This window comes from Melospiza melodia, chromosome 6 (assembly GCF_035770615.1).
Source record: "Melospiza melodia melodia isolate bMelMel2 chromosome 6, bMelMel2.pri, whole genome shotgun sequence".
NCBI lineage: Eukaryota > Metazoa > Chordata > Aves > Passeriformes > Passerellidae > Melospiza > Melospiza melodia.
The window spans coordinates 32,442,232-32,461,717 of record NC_086199.1 but is presented as its reverse complement, the minus strand read 5'-3'; the positions used below and the strand labels follow the sequence as shown (position 1 = coordinate 32,461,717).

At 40.3% G+C, this 19,486-nt stretch overlaps 1 long non-coding RNA gene across 1 annotated transcript; it reads right to left on the bottom strand.

Moving 5' to 3' along the window:
- Nucleotides 1-790: 790 nt before the first annotated feature.
- LOC134420381 (uncharacterized) lies at nt 791-16,107 on the bottom strand. The gene is made up of 12 exons (XR_010028328.1): nt 15,865-16,107; nt 15,183-15,246; nt 14,414-14,489; nt 13,987-14,296; nt 13,529-13,646; nt 12,146-12,376; nt 4,496-4,560; nt 3,814-3,877; nt 3,042-3,117; nt 2,615-2,924; nt 2,157-2,274; nt 791-1,004 (listed from the first exon to the last, which is right to left on the bottom strand). It is a non-coding gene; the product is annotated as an uncharacterized LOC134420381 (long non-coding RNA).
- Between the last annotated feature and the right edge of the window lie 3,379 nt (nt 16,108-19,486).

Below are 19,486 nucleotides of genomic sequence, written 5' to 3'. Positions count from 1 at the left end.
CAACTCACTAGACTCAAAACTGCACGACTGACCCTAAACATTACTAAAAAAAGTCCCCAAAGCTCTACCTTTATGCTAATACACAAATAATAACCTATGATCTATCGAAGTTATTTGAAAAAATAAAAAAAAAAATTAAAACCATGAAAAAAAAAAACCTAAACTATTAAAATACTAAAAAATATCACTACCTAAATTAAAAAACATATTGCCTATAAAACCCACCATATAAATGCTCCTGTCCCAAAAAATAAAAATAAAAAAAACTATCGAACCAGAAAGAAATCAGAACTTAGGAACACCAAAACCATAGCCTTCAAGAAGTCACACCACATCCCTTATCATACACCAACTGCAAACAAAATAAAACAATACATTGAATTCTTAAAAACCACCTTAAAACCACTACACTGAAAAACATTTCAAAAATTAAAAACTGCATTTAACAAAAGCCATCTAATAAATTCACACCCAAAACTCCAGCAGACCAGCTGGCCCTACCAAAGCTCTAGGTTTATACATACAGTAAACAAAACCAAAATCCCAGTAATACCCATCAGAAATCTATGAAAGAACCCTATGGAAATTAATCCTGCCTCAAATACAAACCAACCCATCCAGAAAGTCAGCTTCACTCAAAAAACAATTTACACAGAGTTAATAATACCAAGAAATAAAACAACACACCATATACCACCAATGAATATCATAGTGAAGTAAAAAAAAACACTACATTTTTCCTTTTTGTTTTTTAAACTAACTTCTTTTATTACCTAGAACAAAAGCTTTTGCCAGGACTGTAGCAACAGCAACAACAACTTCTTTTTCTTCTTCTCCTTCTGAAATGTCCCTTCTCACTGCCAAATTCCTTTCAACTCCTGCGTTTACATCCAAGCAAAAAGCAAAATTCGTGCACTTGTGCGTCCGCTGCTCCTGTCAGATTCTCTGTTTCCCTCCACATCTTCTTACAATTTCAGTCTTCACGCTGTCCCGCCGTGATGAGTCTGACAGAAGAATTGGCACATGTTAACAGAGCATTTCCCTCCCTCCCTCCTCCCTCTGGTTTCCTCAGTGCATTTCAATCCATCCCAGGCCTGCAGTGATGCACCCTCACCCCAAAGCTCACAGCAAGCATGCAGCAGCTCAGGCTCACTGGGCTCCAGGGCCCAGAGCCTGCAGGCCCTGCAGCTGCCACACGGATGGACCTGGTTCCCTCCCCGGGTGCCCAGAGGGAAACCTGAGGGCAGGCGTCCACCCCGAGGGTGCACCCGGAGCCCCGGGCAGGCATGGAGTCACCGGCTGCTCTCTGGGGACGACACCCTCCTTGCAGGCCACACTGCCTCGTCCTCTCCCTCCCTGTGGGACAGGCACCTTGAGGGTCTGTGACCAGCCCCCTTCCGTCAGCATCCAGGTGCTGTGTCAGAGCCAGAGGGGTCAATTCGTGGTGAGTACCGATGGCACACAAATGGCAGCCCGAGGAAATCGTGTTCTGGGCTCTAAGTGGTTGGGACAGGGTCTGATTTTTTGCTTTGTACTTTTATGATGATTAGTACAACAGGGCTCTGATGGATGACATGGCAACACAGAACTAAAAACTCCTCAACAGGATTACATCAACTTCTAGGAAAAGACAAAAGCTTAGGACCCTTCTGAAATCTACTTTTAATCCAAAGCACGGGGATTGTCAGCATGCTACACCTTCCAGCTTTTCAAAGCAGCTTACCTCTGAAGACCAGGAAACATTGATTTCTACAGAAACAATGGGCAACCCCCAGGCTAATCTCAGCACTACTGTTTAATAGGGGACCTGCCAGCGTGCCAGTCCAGCTTCAAGTGTGCTTTACTTCAGTCTAACGTCCCCACACACTTCTTCTCACATCTCCCAACCCTGGCATCTTATTTTCCCCTAAAGCTTCTCTTCATTAGCAATTTCCAAGTAACATGGTATTTTTACAACATTCAAAAATGTCATGCTGGACTGTGCTAGAGAGTAATCTGCAAATATCAGCTGAGCAAAGTTTGAATTGACTTGTCCAGAGAAAAAAACTACAAGTGAATACCTACACCTGCCTACAAAGAGCTAACAAGCCCCTGGCAGCTGCCAGCATCAAAGCACAGCGGATGTTTCTAATACAGGGTAAGGATAACAATATCACCTTCTGTTCTCTCCAGCTTCTTTTCCCTGCAGTCATATTTTGCTTCTTATGGTTTTTGTAGTCTCTGTGTCTTCTTGGACAGCACCGAGCCCGACGACAAGGATACGAGAGTCTTTCCCTGCCATGCGGAGAGAACCAGGAAAACAGTTAAAATAAGAACAGGGCAGTTTGAAATTCGTACTTGCAACGAGAAGCAGCGCCTAACCAACAGAACAAAAGTAAACCAAGCATGATACCTCCCTGGGGACAGAAGACTTATAAACTCTCCAGGATTTACAATTCTAGCGACCAAACCCTTCAGGACAGCAGCCAAGTGTCCCATGGGGTGGTGCTGCACCAAAGAACCATCTGAGAGGTTCCAAAGAGTGAAATGCACAAGATTTTGCAAAGACAAAAAATCTTGCAAAATAACAAAAATACAATAGATGTAAACTACAGGGCAAGAGTACAAGTGTTACCTTTGGGAGCTGGAACCATCCAGGTGAGCACCTGATAACTGGATCCTCACCAGAGTTTGAACCCTTTAGGACACAGAAGGGTTTTCCCCAGAAATTTCACAGACTGAGTTTTGATAGAAGCACGCTCGCCGGATCCTCAGAAACGTCACCCATTCTCCAGGTGTCTGGAGAGAACTGCAAATGGCTCTCACGTAGTTGCAGCTGCTTCTGTAAGGTCTCAGGGTGAATTTCACCAGATGCAACCAAATTGGGCAACTCCCAGTGGGACAGAAGGAACCCAAAGCTTGGGTTCGCAGAGCTGCAGCAAATACTGAGGAAACAAACGTAACAGCGTAAAAAATAATAAACCATCCATTTTTTTCTCTTGCTTTTGTTTTTCTTCTTATTCAGATCAGCATAGCAATTAAAGAGAAGGTGAAAACCTCACCATTACTGAATATTTCACCATCTGTAAGCTGAGCATCCTTAGCATAGAGGACTCCAAAGTTAAAATTCACCGATCCCTGGGAAATAAAACCAAATATCGTATGGTAAACAGTCAAACAGCAGACATAAAAATTTGTTTCCTCTAAGGACTTTCAGGTATGTATGCATCTTTGCATTACACATTAGAACATACACTTTATACCATCACCTAATACATAATAATTTACCTTTAAATTTTGATAGTCTAGCATGAATTTTTAACTTAAACTGGTGATCTATTATTATTCAGTTGGTGCCTAAAGTTATTTCTGCTGTCACGTTCAAAAAAACATCAAGTTTTTTTACTGGCATGAGCAATTGATTTCAAAGTCATCACAAGCCCACCAAAACACAAAGCTGGGTTCACTGGACGGGTCTGTGAGCTAGAAGTAGTTAGGCTTGTACTTCCCTCTTGCTCTTCCAGAACCAATAAATCCTGTCAACAAAACCAGGATCTTTAGCCCACTGCTGTGAAAGATTCTACAAGGATGATGGTTTGATTTGTGTTTAGAAGTTTTGATTTGAAATGGCCAGTCCAATGGATAAAGACAGTTTAAGTAGTATTACATTACTATTATTATTATTATTATTTCTATTTTTATTTTTACTATTACTACTACTATTGTTATCACCTGCTACTGGAAGAAACAAACCAGTAGTACCTATACTTAATTACTTTTATTTCCAGAAAATAATAAAGAAAAAGAACCAAACCAAAAATAGTCACTTCCTACCTTTTATATCAAGGGATGAAAAATTTCTCTTGGGCTCTTCTCCAATTTATCAAGACTCAGAGCACTGAAAGGCAAACAAAACAGTGCTTTATAGAAGGGCAAGCGCACGTTTCAAGGCTGAACCACCAACTGATTGCAGTGACAGCACTTACAACATGAATCCTTCCCAGAGCCTCTGTTCAATGGAATGTTCTGTGGAACTGCCGTTTCTTTCCCAAAACACTAACTTCCAACACTTCCTAATCGTATTTTGTATTTTAAAACAAAAGAAGTTAGTGAGACTCTGTGCGGAGATCAGGTTTAAATTTATTTCCTTCCAAAGCACAGAGCTCTCTTCCATCACCCTTCCCTTTGGCTCTACACTGAATCATGGTGAGCATTTGAGGAGTGCCCAATAATCAATTCTATTTCTCTCTTTTTCTAGTTCTCTCTATTCCTAAATCATTCAAGACAAGTCAAATGAAAAATGACAAGTTCAGCATCAAAGTCACACTTTTTCCCTTTGTCTGCTCAAGAACAGGCTCTAAATCCACTTATTGCTGCCTTCAACGATTCAGACTTGCAAAACCATTCTTACATGTTTTACAGGTTTATCATACAACCCACAGAACGCAAGCTCTGAATTACAGGAAAAGGTACACAGGCAAATATCTCAAGGGATCACTTATTTGTAAATACATACCTTGATAGAGAGCGCACTGAGAACCTTTCCGTGGGACTCTAAGGGACGCATGCTTTGTGAGCACCCTGTAAACAAGAAAAGCTACGATATATTACAGGACATCCCCACTTTTTCTACATATTCAAATAGGATTTTTAATAAAAACAGTTCAGTTACAAAAGAAGGAAGAAAACCAAGCTAATTTTACTCAGCTGTATATACTGCCGATTTAGAGAAAAATGCCGGGCCGCGTCGGCCGTTGCGTCACACGCCGCGCCGGCAGCAGGGCCTGCCGGGAGTTGGAGTCTCGGGCTGACCGCCACTCATGTGCCGCATCGGCCGTTGCGTCACACGCCGCGCCGGCAGCAGGGCCTGCCGGGAGTTGGAGTCTCGGGCTGACAGCCACGGCTCCGTCCCCCGGGAGCCACCGGGAGCTGCAGTCCTTCCCGGGCATCAAACGGGTCCTTCGCCCCAGGGCGGGGAAGGACCTGAGGCAGCACCGCTCCTCCCGAATGCCCTCTCTTTTTCCCTCCAACTCTTTTTACTTTTTTTCACTCTGTTTTTCACCACTTCCCTTCCCTCTTGCTCTCCTGCTTCCCTTCCTTCCCTTCCCTTCCCCTTTCTTGTATTTCTGATCTTGGTTTTCCTTTCCACCTTTAGAATAGAAGAGCAGCAGTAGTAACTTTCAGGCTACCCGGGAGTAAAAAAAAAAAAATCCAAAACGAAAATGATTTAAAGAAAAATATTTATTCCCTGGGAGCCTGAAATTTTCTACTGCTGCACGTGACACAGAGCTTTTATTCCTTCTTATAGATAGTTGATATTTTATATATATTTATAGTTTATATTGATGCATTATATTAATAACTATATTTAATATGCACTTTATTCAAAAATATACGGGAATTATTTTCTTAATTATTTACCATATCTTTACCATAAGGATATTTACCATATACTTATTTTTCCTTATATTTCTAATTTTTATATAAATCTTTAATGTGTTTATGATATATTTCTATGCTTATATTTCTACCTTTGTATTATTTGTATTTGTAATTTTTACACTAAAACCCCTGCTTTGGCAAAGAAAAAACAAAACCATCCATTATTTTAAACTACCTAATTTTTTTTTTATATTTATATTTATCATAATATACAACAAATGATAGATATATATAGATAGATAGATATATCACATCCATATTTAAATCTATTTTATATCCATTTCCTATAATATTTTTAATAAAATATATACAGTATTACTTGTATTATATATTGTATCAATTTATGTTATTTTACATTTACAATTTATTAATAATTTTTTATATATCTGCATATAGTTGCAATACATTTATATATTTGTATTTTTGTTTGGGTTGTATTTACACTTACATTCTTTATTCATATATCTATAAACACACACAATACTCTATTAAAATTACAATAACTTATTGTAACATATAATGACTTATGTTACATGTTAAATTTTAAAAAATTGACCAAATATATAAAAATAAAATTGGCTCATTCCCATTGCTACACATCTATTTCTTTTGTTTCAATATAGTTAGAGTCATAATTATATATTTAAAATCCAATTCCTAGATGAAATGACAGAACAAACAGCATCAAATTCCCACCAATATCTTCCAAAAACATCAAGATACCTCCAACAGCCAAACAAGTGTCAGCGAAAAAACAAAGAACACTCTTTTCAGTAACAATTCTCATCACGACAGAAAAATGGAACCAAAATAAAAGAAAATCCTATAGAAACACACACAGCAAATTACAAAAAGTACTAAAAAAAAGTCAAACCAATCTACTCAACTCAAGCCAGTGCCACTCACCCTGAACGACGTTACTGAAAAAAAACCCAACAAAATTCTACCTCTACACTAACTCAAGGAATAAACAATCCTCTGTAAAAATAACTTTAAAACCTGAACTAATTAACAAAATGGAAAAACATCTCAACCACTAAAAACTAAGAAATTAACTACCCAAATAAATAAATACTTTAAAAACCCACCATATAAATACCCATGTTCCCAAAATAAACCCTGATAAACAATACTCAAATACATTAAAAGACAACAACAACAACAACCAAAAAAAGAAAATAAAGAAACCAACAACAAGAATAATACCAAAAACCGGATAAACTTAAATCTGCAACAAAAAAATTATTCCCAACTGAATAAACCCATAGTGCCTCAAGCTATCAAAATAAAAATACCACCTAGAAACAAACACAAAGACTAAAGACAAACGTAACCATAAACAATGTCCCCCAAATTACCCGTAACCATAAAACATACACTACAATCAAACAAACCAAACAAATAAAAGCCCTGGAAGACGATAAACACACAGGCAATTATCGAGATTAAAAACCCGCTGCTATGAACGACACGACGCTACCTCAAGCCCCCCAAAACAAACACTACGCACTCACGCTAATAAAAGCCACCGCAACAGAATTAAAATCCGAACCGCTGCTTCGCGCTACGACCCGGAAAAACCATTGCGCGCCCTTCTAAACATAGAAATATGTTTATATTTCTATGTTTAGAAAAAAATATATATCCGACTACAAAACCAAAAAAATATATATCCGACTACAAAACCCAATCCGAAACGAACCTTTATCATCCCTACCGGCACCGAGAACCGTGCCGCTCAGGAAGAACACCGTATCCCTTAGCGTACACCCGCTGCAAACCGAACCCAGCGATGCAATCAACGCCTCCAAAGCGCCTCCGAGCCACGGCACCGCCGAACTTGGAGCGGCCGAACCCCGCGCTCGCTGCCGGCCCCGGACGGAGCGCGGCTCCCGGCAGGAAAGCGGCTCCTGCGGCGGCTGCTCCGGCACGCGGGGCCGGCGCCGTCCCGGGGAGCCCCGCCCGCTGCCCCTGCCCGGCGGGGCCGGCACCGGGCCCGGGGCTACCGGCAGCGCCCGAGCCCCGCGCCCGGAGCGGCCAGGACCGCCCGGGCCGGCGCAGCAGCGCCCGCGCCGCCTCTGCCGCCCTTGGCCGGCCCGGCCCTGCTCTGCTCGGCTCCGCACGGCTCGCACCGGCGCGGCTCCGCCCCTGCCACCCTTGGCCGGCCCGGCCGCGCCGAATCCCCCGTGCGCCCCGGCAGCTGCCCGAGCGGGAACGTTCCGGGCCGGGCCGCGGGCACGGGGAGCGCCCTCCAATGCAGCGGCACAGCCCCATTGCAGCCCTGCAAACGCTGCATTGGAGCTGCGGCTTCCCGCAAGCCAACCCCGAAACCGCAGACGGGGCGCACCTCACTTCAACAAGGGCAAAGAAATGCGTTCTCCCCTAAAATTTCACCCCCTAGGAGAGCAGAAAAGAAGGGGCGCTCCCCAAATGAAAGCCTTCGACTGATGGGAAAGGGCGATTTCGACCTCCATTCAAACCCTTGAAAAGGAGGGACACCAGGGCTGCCCCCTCCATTTAAAACCCGAGGGTGGTGCAAATGGGGTGGCTGCCTTCAAATCAAACCCACAATACCACAAGAATACTTTTCCCATTCCCCTTAGAATAGAACGCAGGGATTCCCTGTCACCCCAGGGATACCCCTAACAGCCTGGAAAAGGCAGCTTTTCCTGCAATCAACACCCTTAAAACCACAAGTGAAGAGGGATCCCCTCAGGTCAAACGCAGACAATAAAAGAAGAGGAGCTGCTTCCTTCTCCTTAATCCCTTTTGTCCTCATAAGCTCCATTTTTGTTCCTGGGGATCCGGGAAGGGACTGGCAAGATGAAATTGCAAAGGGGAAGGACAAAATTCCCCGCTCCAAACCCACACGGGCTCACCTCTTCGGCTGCTGCTCCCCGGCACAAAGATTCGTCCCTCGGCACCTCCTTTAAGCGATGCTCCACGTACCCAAGCGCAGCTCCAGGTGTTCCCCCCGACCCTGTGGGAAGCTCTCGCAGTCCTTCCATGAGACAGCGCCGGGAGCGCCCCATAAACCCCTCCACTCAGCAGCTCCATGCAAAAGGGAGCTGAGGCAAAGCCTCCCCCTAAAACAGCCTCGCCCCGGCAGGAGCCGGCCCCTCATCATCCTCACACTCACACCTGGGCTGCTCCGAGCCCCCATCATCCTCACACTCACACCTGGGCTGCTCCGAGCCCCCACCATCCTAACAGCTCACACCTGGGCTGCTCCGAGCCCCCATCATCCTCACACTCACACCTGGGCTGCTCCACGCCCCCATCATCCTCACAGCTCACACCTGGGCTGCTCCGAGCCCCCATCATATATTTTTCATATTTATATTCACATTTATATTTAGAATTTATATTACTGTATAATAAAAATTATATTATATATTGCATCTCTTCATGTTACTTACATAGGTTTCTATTTCTATTCATCGTTTGGTATTATATCTTTATATCTCTATATATTTATTATATATTTCTGTATGTTGATTTACATTTCTATAGTACTTATATTATTTAAAATAAAACCCCTGCCTCTAACGAAATAAAAAGCAAAGATACCCCTTTCTTTAAAACACATTTAAAATTTTAAAAATAATTTTGTTTGTCATAATTTTATTCACATCTATATTTGTAATTTTCATTTGTTATATTTATAGATATTATATATATTGGAGAGAATACCTTTTTATATAATAATAGATATATTATTTTTTCATGTTAATATTCACATTTCTATTTACAATGTATATTGATGTACATTGTCCATTTATACATTTCTTTTTATAAATACATTTCTATTCCATATTGCATATATCCCTAAAACTTAAATTTATTTGTATATTTTTATAAATATTTTTACATAGTAAGTATATATTTCTGTTAGGATTTTTACTTCTGTAACACTCACAGTACTCAAAATAAAACCCCTGCCTCTACCCCATACATGGCAAATAAAACCCCCTTTCATTTCAACTCTATTTAAATTTTTTAAAAAAATATTTTTCAAATTTATATTTAAAATGTTTACTGATGTATGATCGATTTTGCATTCATATTTAGCGATTTATTTATAAATTTATATTCTATGTTATATGTGTTCCTATTACTTATATTTTTATATACTTTTATTCAGATCTTTTTATATATATTATATCTTTCTGTGTTAGGATTTTTCCATCTGTAACACTTACATTATTTAAAATAAAACCCCTGCCTCTACCCACATTAAAGTCAAAAAGAACCTCAGTCTTCTCAACTGTATTTAAATATTTTTTAAAGTTCTATTTTCCAGGTTCATATTCACTTTTACATTTAAAATGTATACTAATGTATACTCTTATTTGTATTCTCCATTACATCTATTCCTATTATTTATATTTACTTCTATTTTGTGTTTATATATATATATTTATATCTTGATTTTATATCTCAATATTTAGAAATAGATAACAATAATATCTACATTCATATTATTTAAAATAAAAACCCTGCCTCTACCCCAATAATAAAAAAGACCCCAACCCTTTCTTTTAAAAAATATTTAAATAGCTTTTATCCTTATGTCTGATTTTTATATTCCTATTTGTATTTATAATAATGTATATTAATGTCTATTGCTTACTTATACATTTATCTTTACCAATGTCAAGTTATGAATAAATTTACATTCTATATTACATCTGATGCGAGTAGTTATTTCTATACTTTTATACATATTTTTATACATTGATTAAATATTTCTGCGTCAAGATTTTTACTTCTCTAACACTTATAATATTCAAAATAAAACCCCTGCCTCTACTTAAATAAAAGCCAAAACATTCCCTTTCTTTTAAACTTTATTTACATATTTTTATATTTATATTCCCGTAAAATGTTATTTATATTCTGTACTACAACTCTTCATATTACTTACATATATTTATATATAAATTTATATTCATACTTCAGCAATTTCTCTTTATATATTTATTATATATTTCTATCTTAAGATCCACATTTCTATATTACTTATATTATTTAAAATAAAACTCCTGCCTCTAACCAAATAAAAACCAAGGACACCCCTTTATTTGAACCAGATTTAAAATGCAGGAAGTAAATTTATTTTTCAAAATTGTAATGATATTCATATGGATATTTTTATTTATTTTATTAATAGATATTATATATATTAGAGAGAATACCTTCTAATATAATCATAGATATATATTTTCTGTATTATATATATTTTCTTACTTAGATTTGTTTAAATTAAATATGTATAGATATTTGTATTTCTATATATATTTGTATATCTGAATTTATATTTTATTTCTATCATTTAAAAACCCCAGCCTATAACCTAAATAAACCCCCCCAATTTACTTTAACTCTATTTAAATATTTTTATATTTACAATCTATATTTATATATCTTTGTGTATATATATATAAAATAGACTATCATTTATCTGTGTGATAATACGTTACAATTATATACCATATATTATAGTTTTACGTATGTATCTGTTATCTACATTTATGTTTACCACTCTAATTTTATATTTATTTTTAAATTTATATTTATTTTTATTTTCATCTCTATATTAAACCATAGAAGTTCATTAACCCGACACACCAGAACCACAACAATACTGTACCTTTGTCAGCACCGGCACGCAGCACACGCCCGTCCCATCGCAGCACAGCAAAACAAAACCTATTTCTATTACTAACGGAACAAACATCCCACAACACTGAACCCTAATAAAAACTCAAATAAACCTAACTGTAAATAAATTTTAAATCCCACTATAAAGTAGCCCAAAACCTCCGCACATGCTCATCATAAACTTCCTCCTAAACCAGTATCTCAAAAACCCCAAAAAACTCAAACACACCTTGAAAATGACACAACTGCTAATAAAAACAAACACCCAATAAAAATTAAATCAAACCAACTCACTAGACTCAAAACTGCACGACTGACCCTAAACATTACTAAAAAAAGTCCCCAAAGCTCTACCTTTATGCTAATACACAAATAATAACCTATGATCTATCAAAGTTATTTGAAAAAATAAAAAAAAAAAATTAAAACCATGAAAATAAAAAACCTAAACTATTAAAATACTAAAAAATATCACTACCTAAATTAAAAAACATATTGCCTATAAAACCCACCATATAAATGCTCCTGTCCCAAAAAATAAACATAAAAAAACTATCGAACCAGAAAGAAATCAGAACTTAGGAGCACCAAAACCATAGCCTTCAAGAAGTCACATCACATCCCTTATCATACACCAACTACAAACAAAATAAAACAATACAATGAATTCTTAAAAACCACCTTAAAACCACTACACTGAAAAACATTTCAAAAATTAAAAACTGCATTTAACAAAAGCCATCTAATAAATTCACACCCAAAACTCCAGCAGCCCAGCTGGCCCTACCAAAGCTCTAGGTTTATACATACAGTAAACAAAACCAAAATCCCAGAAATACCCATCAGAAATCTATGAAAGAACCCTATGGAAATTAATCCTGCCTCAAATACAAACCAACCCATCCAGAAAGTCAGCTTCACTCAAAAAACAATTTACACAGAGTTAATAATACCAAGAAATAAAACAACACACCATATACCACCAATGAATATCATAGTGAAGTAAAAAAAAAACACTACATTTTTCCTTTTTGTTTTTTAAACTAACTTCTTTTATTACCTAGAACAAAAGCTTTTGCCAGGACTGTAGCAACAGCAACAACAACTTCTTTTTCTTCTTCTCCTTCTGAAATGTCCCTTCTCACTCCCAAATTCCTTTCAACTCCTGAGTTTACATCCAAGCAAAAAGCAAAATTCGTGCACTCGTGCGTCCGCTGCTCCTGTCAGATTCTCTGTTTCCCTCCACATCTTCTTACACTTTCAGTCTTCACTCTGTCCCGCCGTGATGAGTCTGACAGAAGAATTGGCACATGTTAACAGAGCATTTCCCTCCCTCCCTCCTCCCTCTGGTTTCCTCAGTGCATTTCAATCCATCCCAGGCCTGCAGTGATGCACCCTCACCCCAAAGCTCACAGCAAGCATGCAGCAGCTCAGGCTCACTCGGCTCCAGGGCCCAGAGCCTGCAGGCCCTGCAGCTGCCACACGGATGGACCTGGTTCCCTCCCCGGGTGCCCAGAGGGAAACCTGAGGGCAGGCGTCCACCCCGAGGGTGCACCTGGAGCCCCGGGCAGGCATGGAGTCACCGGCTGCTCTCTGGGGACGACACCCTCCCTGCAGGCCACACTGCCTCGTCCTCTCCCTCCCTGTGGGACAGGCACCTCGAGGGTCTGTGACCAGCCCCCTTCCGTCAGCATCCAGGTGCTGTGTCAGAGCCAGAGGGGTCAATTCGTGGTGAGTACCGATGGCACACAAATGGCAGCCCGAGGAAATCGTGTTCTGGGCTCTAAGTGGTTGGGACAGGGTCTGATTTTTTGCTTTGTACTTTTATGATGATTAGTACAACAGGGCTCTGATGGATGACATGGCAACACAGAACTAAAAACTCCTCGACAGGATTACATCAACTTCTAGGAAAAGACAAAAGCTTAGGACCCTTCTGAAATCTACTTTTAATCCAAAGCACGGGGATTGTCAGCATGCTACACCTTCCAGCTTTTCAAAGCAGCTTACCTCTGAAGACCAGGAAACATTGATTTCTACAGAAACAATGGGCAACCCCCAGGCTAATCTCAGCACTACTGTTTAATAGGGGACCTGCCAGCGTGCCAGTCCAGCTTCAAGTGTGCTTTACTTCAGTCTAACGTCCCCACACACTTCTTCTCACATCTCCCAACCCTGGCATCTTATTTTCCCCTAAAGCTTCTCTTCATTAGCAATTTCCAAGTAACATGGTATTTTTACAACATTCAAAAATGTCATGCTGGACTGTGCTAGAGAGTAATCTGCAAATATCAGCTGAGCAAAGTTTGAATTGACTTGTCCAGAGAAAAAAACTACAAGTGAACACCTACACCTGCCTACAAAGAGCTAACAAGCCCCTGGCAGCTGCCAGCATCAAAGCACAGCGGATGTTTCTAATACAGGGTAAGGATAACAATATCACCTTCTGTTCTCTCCAGCTTCTTTTCCCTGCAGTCATATTTTGCTTCTTATGGTTTTTGTAGTCTCTGTGTCTTCTTGGACAGCACCGAGCCCGACGACAAGGATACGAGAGTCTTTCCCTGCCATGCGGAGAGAACCAGGAAAACAGTTAAAATAAGAACAGGGCAGTTTGAAATTCGTACTTGCAACGAGAAGCAGCGCCTAACCAACAGAACAAAAGTAAACCAAGCATGATACCTCCCTGGGGACAGAAGACTTATAAACTCTCCAGGATTTACAATTCTAGCGACCAAACCCTTCAGGACAGCAGCCAAGTGTCCCATGGGGTGGTGCTGCACCAAAGAACCATCTGAGAGGTTCCAAAGAGTGAAATGCACAAGATTTTGCAAAGACAAAAAATCTTGCAAAATAACAAAAATACAATAGATGTAAACTACAGGGCAAGAGTACAAGTGTTACCTTTGGGAGCTGGAACCATCCAGGTGAGCACCTGATAACTGGATCCTCACCAGAGTTTGAACCCTTTAGGACACAGAAGGCTTTTCCCCAGAAATTTCACAGACTGAGTTTTGATAGAAGCACGCTCGCCGGATCCTCAGAAACGTCACCCATTCTCCAGGTGTCTGGAGAGAACTGCAAATGGCTCTCACGTAGTTGCAGCTGCTTCTGTAAGGTCTCAGGGTGAATTTCACCAGATGCAACCAAATTGGGCAACTCCCAGTGGGACAGAAGGAACCCAAAGCTTGGGTTCGCAGAGCTGCAGCAAATACTGAGGAAACAAACGTAACAGCGTAAAAAATATTAAACCATCCATTTTTTTCTCTAGCTTTTGTTTTTCTTCTTATTCAGATCAGCATAGCAATTAAAGAGAAGGTGAAAACCTCACCATTACTGAATATTTCACCATCTGTAAGCTGAGCATCCTTAGCATAGAGGACTCCAAAGTTAAAATTCACCGATCCCTGGGAAATAAAACCAAATATCGTATGGTAAACAGTCAAACAGCAGACATAAAAATGTGTTTCCTCTAAGGACTTTCAGGTATGTATGCATCTTTGCATTACACATTAGAACATACACTTTATACCATCACCTAATACATAATAATTTACCTTTAAATTTTGATAGTCTAGCATGAATTTTTAACTTAAACTGGTGATCTATTATTATTCAGTTGGTGCCTAAAGTTATTTCTGCTGTCACGTTCAAAAAAACATGAATTTTTTTTACTGGAATCAGCAATTGATTTCAAAGTCATCACAAGCCCACCAAAACACAAAGCTGGGTTCACTGGACGGGTCTGTGAGCTAGAAGTAGTTAGGCTTGTACTTCCCTCTTGCTCTTCCAGAACCAATAAATCCTGTCAACAAAACCAGGATCTTTAGCCCACTGCTGTGAAAGATTCTACAAGGATGATGGTTTGATTTGTGTTTAGAAGTTTTGATTTGAAATGGCCAGTCCAATGGATAAAGACAGTTTAAGTAGTATTACATTACTATTATTATTATTATTTCTATTTTTATTTTTACTATTACTACTACTATTGTTATCACCTGCTACTGGAAGAAACAAACCAGTAGTACCTATACTTAATTACTTTTATTTCCAGAAAATAATAAAGAAAAAGAACCAAACCAAAAAAAGTCACTTCCTACCTTTTATATCAAGGGATGAAAAATTTCTCTTGGGCTCTTCTCCAATTTATCAAGACTCAGAGCACTGAAAGGCAAACAAAACAGTGCTTTATAGAAGGGCAAGCGCACGTTTCAAGGCTGAACCACCAACTGATTGCAGTGACAGCACTTACAACATGAATCCTTCCCAGAGCCTCTGTTCAATGGAATGTTCTGTGGAACTGCCGTTTCTTTCCCAAAACACTAACTTCCAACACTTCCTAATCGTATTTTGTATTTTAAAACAAAAGAAGTTAGTGAGACTCTGTGCGGAGATCAGGTTTAAATTTATTTCCTTCCAAAGCACAGAGCTCTCTTCCATCACCCTTCCCTTTGGCTCTACACTGAATCATGGTGAGCATTTGAGGAGTGCCCAATAATCAATTCTATTTCTCTCTTTTTCTAGTTCTCTCTATTCCTAAATCATTCAAGACAAGTCAAATGAAAAATGACAAGTTCAGCATCAAAGTCACACTTTTTCCCTTTGTCTGCTCAAGAACAGGCTCTAAATCCACTTATTGCTGCCTTCAACGATTCAGACTTGCAAAACCATTCTTACATGTTTTACAGGTTTATCATACAACCCACAGAACGCAAGCTCTGAATTACAGGAAAAGGTACACAGGCAAATATCTAAACGGATCACTTATTTGTAAATACATACCTTGATAGAGAGCGCACTGAGAACCTTTCCGTGGGACTCTAAGGGACGCATGCTTTGTGAGCACCCTGTAAACAAGAAAAGCTACGATATATTACAGGACATCCCCACTTTTTCTACATATTCAAATAGGATTTTTAATAAAAACAGTTCAGTTACAAAAGAAGGAAGAAAACCAAGCTAATTTTACTCAGCTGTATTTACTGCCGATTTAGAGAAAAATGCCGGGCCGCGTCGGCCGTTGCGTCACACGCCGCGCCGGCAGCAGGGCCTGCCGGGAGTTGGAGTCTCGGGCTGGCAGCCACTCATGTGCCGCGTCGGCCGTTGCGTCACACGCCGCGCCGGCAGCAGGGCCTGCCGGGAGTTGGAGTCTCGGGCTGACAGCCACGGCTCCGTCCCCCGGGAGCCACCGGGAGCTGCAGTCCTTCCCGGGCATCAAACGGGTCCTTCGCCCCAGGGCGGGGAAGGACCTGAGGCAGCACCGCTCCTCCCGAATGCCCTCTCTTTTTCCCTCCAACTCTTTTTACTTTTTTTCACTCTGTTTTTCACCACTTCCCTTCCCTCTTGCTCTCCTGCTTCCCTTCCTTCCCTTCCCTTCCCCTTTCTTGTATTTCTGATCTTGGTTTTCCTTTCCACCTTTAGAATAGAAGAGCAGCAGTAGTAACTTTCAGGCTATCCGGGAGTAAAAAAAAAAAATCCAAAACGAAAATGATTTAAAGAAAACTATTTATTCCCTGGGAGCCTGAAATTTTCTACTGCTGCACGTGACACAGAGCTTTTATTCCTTCTTATAGATAGTTGATATTTTATATATATTTATAGTTTATATTGATGCATTATATTAATAACTATATTTAATATGCACTTTATTCAAAAATATACGGGAATTATTTTCTTAATTATTTACCATATCTACTGCTACAACTTATTTTTCCTTATATTTCTAATTTTTATATAAATCTTTAATGTGTTTATGATATATTTCTATGCTTATATTTCTACCTTTGTATTATTTGTATTTGTAATTTTTACACTAAAACCCCTGCTTTGGCAAAGAAAAAACAAAACCATCCATTATTTTAAACTACCTAATTTTTTTTTATATTTATATTTATCATAATATACAACAAATGATAGATATATATAGATAGATAGATATATCACATCCATATTTAAATCTATTTTATATCCATTTCCTATATTATTTTTAATAAAATATATACAGTATTACTTGTATTATATATTGTATCAATTTATGTTATTTTACATTTACAATTTATTAATAATTTTTTATTTATCTGCATATAGTTGCAATACATTTATATATTTGTATTTTTGTTTGGGTTGTATTTACACTTATATTCTTTATTCATATATCTATAAACACACACAATACTCTATGAAAATTAGAATAACTTATTGTAACATATAATGACTTATGTTACATGTTAAATTTTAAAAATTGACCGAATATATAAAAATAAAATTGGCTCACTCCCATTGCTACACATCTACTTCTTTTGTTTCAATATAGTTAGAGTCATAATTATATATTTAAAATCCAATTCCTAGATGGAATGACAGAACAAACAGCATCAAATTCCCACCAATATCTTCCAAAAACATCAAGATACCTCCAACAGCCAAACAAGTGTCAGCGAAAAAACAAAGAACACTCTTTTCAGTAACAATTCTCATCACGACAGAAAAATGGAACCCAAATAAAAGAAAATCCTATAGAAACACACAGAGCAAATTACAAAATGTACTAAAAAAAAGTCAAACCAATCTACTCAACTCAAGCCAGTGCCACTCACCCTGAACGACGTTACTGAAAAAAAACCCAACAAAATTCTACCTCTACACTAACTCAAGGAATAAACAATCCTCTGTAAAAATAACTGTAAAACCTGAACTAATTAACAAAATGGAAAAACATCTCAACCACTAAAAACTAAGAAATTAACTACCCAAATAAATAAATACTTTAAAAACCCACCATATAAATACCCATGTTCCCAAAATAAACCCTGATAAACAATACTCAAATACATTAAAAGACAACAACAACAACAATCAAAAAAAGAAAATAAAGAAACCAACAACAAGAATAATACCAAAAACCGGATAAACTTAAATCTGCAACAAAAAAATTATTCCCAACTGAATAAACCCATAGTGCCTCAAGCTATCAAAATAAAAATACCACCTAGAAACAAACACAAAGACTAAAGACAAACGTAACCATAAACAATGTCCCCCAAATTACCCGTAACCATAAAACATACACTACAATCAAACAAACCAAACAAATAAAAGCCCTGGAAGACGATAAACACACATGCAATTATCGAGATTAAAAACCCGCTGCTATGAACGACACGACGCTACCTCAAGCCCCCCAAAACAAACACTACACACTCACGCTAATAAAAGCCACCGCAACAGAATTAAAATCCGAACCGCTGCTTCGCGCTACGACCCGGAAAAACCATGGCGCGCCCTTCTAAACATAACACCCCGCCAAAAAAATATATATCCGACTACAAAACCCAATCCGAAATGAACCTTTATCATCCCTACCGGCACCGAGAACCGTGCCGCTCAGGAAGAACACCGTATCCCTTAGCGTACACCCGCTGCAAACCGAACCCAGCGATGCAATCAACGCCTCCAAAGCGCCTCCGAGCCACGGCACCGCCGAACTTGGAGCGGCCGAACCCCGCGCTCGCTGCCGGCCCCGGACGGAGCGCGGCTCCCGGCAGGAAAGCGGCTCCTGCGGCGGCTGCTTCGGCACGCGGGGCCGGCGCCGTCCCGGGGAGCCCCGCCCGCTGCCCCTGCCCGGCGGGGCCGGCACCGGGCCCGGGGCTACCGGCAGCGCCCGAGCCCCGCGCCCGGAGCGGCCGGCACCGCCCGGGCCGGCGCAGCAGCGCCCGCGCCGCCTCTGCCGCCCTTGGCCGGCCCGGCCCTGCTCCGCTCGGCTCCGCACGGCTCGCACCGGCGCGGCTCCGCCCCTGCCACCCTTGGCCGGCCCGGCCGCGCCGAATCCCCCGTGCGCCCCGGCAGCTGCCCGAGCGGGAACGTTCCGGGCCGGGCCGCGGGCACGGGGAGCGCCCTCCAATGCAGCGGCACAGCCCCATTGCAGCCCTGCAAACGCTGCATTGGAGCTGCGGCTTCCCGCAAGCCAACCCCGAAACCGCAGACGGGGCGCACCTCACTTCAACAAGGGCAAAGAAATGCGTTCTCCCCTAAAATTTCACCCCCTAGGAGAGCAGAAAAGAAGGGGCGCTCCCCAAATGAAAGCCTTTGACTGATGGGAAAGGGCGATTTCGACCTCCATTCCAACCCTTGAAAAGGAGGGACACCAGGGCTGCCCCCTCCATTTAAACCCGAGGGTGGTGCAAATGGGGTGGCTGCCTTCAAATCAAACCCATAATACCACAAGAATACTTTTCCCATTCCCCTTAGAATAGAACGCAGGGATTCCCTGTCACCCCAGGGATACCCCTAACAGCCTGGAAAAGGCAGCTTTTCCTGCAATCAACACCCTTAAAACCACAAGTGAAGAGGGATCCCCTCAGGTCAAACGCAGACAATAAAAGAAGAGGAGCTGCTTCCTTCTCCT